A 3,332-nucleotide genomic window follows, 5' to 3' on the forward strand; every position below is an offset into this window, starting at 1 on the left:
GTGTGTGTGTGTGTGTGTGTGTGTGTGTGTGTACAGTGGCGTCCAAATGAAACTTGAAAATTTTATCACCAAATCATCGTGTCTTGCACTAACCTCTCATACAGCATACTAATTTGAATTGTGCATCATTTGACACATTAATATTTCATCTATATTTAGAAACACCCGAGACAGATCTATGGTCACACAAAATTGACCATAAAAGACCAGGCTTGGTAAAATTGTGCAAAATCAAAGAGACTTCAAACTGTCTTCTCGCGTGTATTGAGGAACATCCATATTGATAGAATGGACAAACATTACCCATCCAATGAATTGAGACTTTTTTCTCCCCAATAAACATTATTATATTTTCAAACAAAACTGAAACAGAGCAAAATTTGGACTCAACGTTAAAATGTGCATTGTTATTTTACTTAGGAGCCATGGTTCTGTGTAGAGCGCGAACCCTATGGGCATCGACTCTTATTACATTTTGACATTGGTATTTGCAGGGAGTGATGGAATTATAAACTTTGTCTTTGACATATCCAAACAAGAAGTACCTATTTCCTTTTCTGCACGCAGAATCGAAAGGCTTCATTTTCTCAACAAGATGAAACACTGCCCCATTGGCATCTCTGGGTTCGAACTCATCTGAATGAAAACGTGCCTCAGCGGTGGATTGTTTGGAGAGGTGCTAAAGACTTCGCACTCTGCGGTTGGCCTGCCAGATCCCCGGACTTCAGAGTGTGCCATTTTTCAGAGGGGGTATGCTAAAGACAAAGTTTATGTTCCACCACTTCCAACAAATAGCGATAGCATGAAAGGTCTATTCAAATCAGTGGGCCGAGATATCATGAGGTGCGTTTGGGAGGAATTCTCATATCGGCTTGATGGTGTCCGTGCTGCCGGTGGTGGAGACATTGAGTACTTGTAAAACATGAAAGAAAAACTTAAAGGCATGTAGATCTACAACACACGTGTCCAAGCTTGTGTTTTCCATAGTTTTTCGTTTTGGAAATATCGCATGAAGATTTTGGTGTATTCTTTTTGAAACACACACACACACACACACACACACACACACACACACACACACACACACACACACACACACACACACACACACACACACACATAAACACAGATTTTCTCTCCCTTTTTCTTTCTCTCTCCTGAACAAAATACACTCATAAAGACACAGACACACACAAACACACACTGTTCACACCTGGAATTCGTACCTTCTTGTTCACTTCCGTTCCACAAATTATCGATATGGAGGCAGGTAAGAACATTTATATTAATCGCATTTTCAGATTTCACATTCTTGAAACACAAAACAAAACTTAACCATCTTTGATGGCAGAGGCGGCTTCACCGTAATCCTCTCACGCATTCCTTTCTACTTCTCCGAACTTTCTCACCGACACAAGACTTTATGTGCACGCCTCCCCATTTTATGGTTAAATTAAAAGTCAGCACGCAGGCGGAAACGGAGAAAATCTTGAGCATGGGTATAAAACACTGGGCCTGTCACGGGGAAAGGACAGAGACTTTGTAGTGCCGCACACACAGCTTGTCCAAACTTTACAAGTTTCACCAATCGGAACATTGGGCTACTCGCATTCTATTTTAGGCAGTTGAAGGTATGTGGTGTCCTGTTTGAAATAAGTATTTCTCTAAGCAAAAGCTATTGATTTGATAATGTGATAACATGATAGCATTTTTACAGTCTTATGACTGGCTAATCGTGATGCGTTTTTAAAATAATTGTATTTGTTGGGGTTTTTTTTTGGTTTGTTTTTTGTTGTTTTTTATGGTTATCGCAGATTGTTCTTTGTATTGATCACTTTAAAATGTGGGTCATAGATAGAGAAGGTCAATAAAAAACCGCAACTTCATCTGACTTTTGAGAATGTTCTTTTACAACCGAGCTTTCAAAGATGTACCTGTGGTACAAAATAATGTTGTCCCTATAAACTATGCAAAAGATTCGTACAAACAAGCTAACGATTGTTGGTTATTAATAAATAATTAAGGTATGTGCAGCATTTTGATAAGAAGGAAATAGTACAATAAGCATGTAAAACATTTCAGTGATTACGAATTCTTATTATTTCGTCAGATCTCGCATTAATATCTACAACAGAACGTTGGGTGCCTTTTCAATTAATAAACAGAAGATACATAATTAGTGAGAAGTTATATCCACTACAATCACATTTTGTGGAATACAGAAAGAACATGTTTCATTATCCACCTTATATATGGCTAGGTGTAAAGGGGGAGTTCAAGTGAACAACTAGCGAAGTCACATTAATCCTACCACAACTTAATTCTTAACTTGATTAGCTTTTATGAAAATAATATAGCATTGACTCTGTAGGCTTTTCGCTAGATGTATTTCATTGGGACATTCTAGAGGTACTGTTGTAAACTAAGAGCTAGTACCCTAATTTTTTTGTGTTTGTTTTCTTCTAAATATGGACTTTTGCTATTTTTACTTGATCCCTTCGATCGAACGCGTTTTCTCAAAGTTCTTGTAATGTATAATTCAAGAAAGTTTGTCGCCTGCCATATAAAATTAGTGTGTACATTGTATTATCAACATTCTAAAAGAAAACCCCCCAACTACTTCCTGAAATACATATAGTTTACAATCTTTTTTATTCATCATTTCATTTTTGATAAGGCATATATATGGCATTCGGTTTAAATCAGTATAACAGTGACTGACCAAACAACTATTTAATCTGTTTCTGTAGAATCAAATGCTTAGCACACACAACTTGTCATACTTTACCTACAGGCTTGACAAATACGTATTTAAGCAAGACCAAATTTGAACTTCTTCAAAGCATCGGCATATTATTTCTGCCCTCTGTACTGTTGTTTTCTAAACCTGGCGCAGGCTACAAGCGTCTGTGGTGCAAATGTTAGGCTCTTAGTTTCGTGCACAAGAGATATTTGTTTTATTAGTCAAGAAATTGATCTATTTTGTTGAGTATTTTCGTCTTTCTACGATAATGATGTAACATCGTTTGACCTATATTGATTACCACAGGCAAGGTCTAATGTTCTAATCTGTGGCCATGGGGGCATACACACAAACGGTAAATAAAAATACTGGAAAAGGATGCCACACAGCGCCTGAAACAGTCTTCTTTATTACCAAGCACATAACATCATGATCATAACAATTTTGAATGCATAAGATAATTGTGAATTTAACTTACAGGGTCCCAGATACAATATGTTGACCTCTTCATAAGTCTGATAGCCTACAACAATCAACCAATTATAATTGGTACTTCTTTCGCGTGTGTATGTGTGTGTGTGTTTGGGGG

The 3,332-nt window shown here is 37.2% G+C and overlaps 1 protein-coding gene across 1 annotated transcript in view; it reads left to right on the forward strand.

Moving 5' to 3' along the window:
• The window catches only part of LOC106012310, a 52,734-nt gene that overhangs the window by 40,045 nt on the left and 9,357 nt on the right, over window positions 1-3,332 (forward strand). The window lies entirely within an intron of this gene.

This window comes from Aplysia californica, unplaced genomic scaffold, assembly GCF_000002075.1.
Source record: "Aplysia californica isolate F4 #8 unplaced genomic scaffold, AplCal3.0 scaffold00325, whole genome shotgun sequence".
Taxonomy (NCBI): Eukaryota; Metazoa; Mollusca; class Gastropoda; order Aplysiida; family Aplysiidae; genus Aplysia; species Aplysia californica.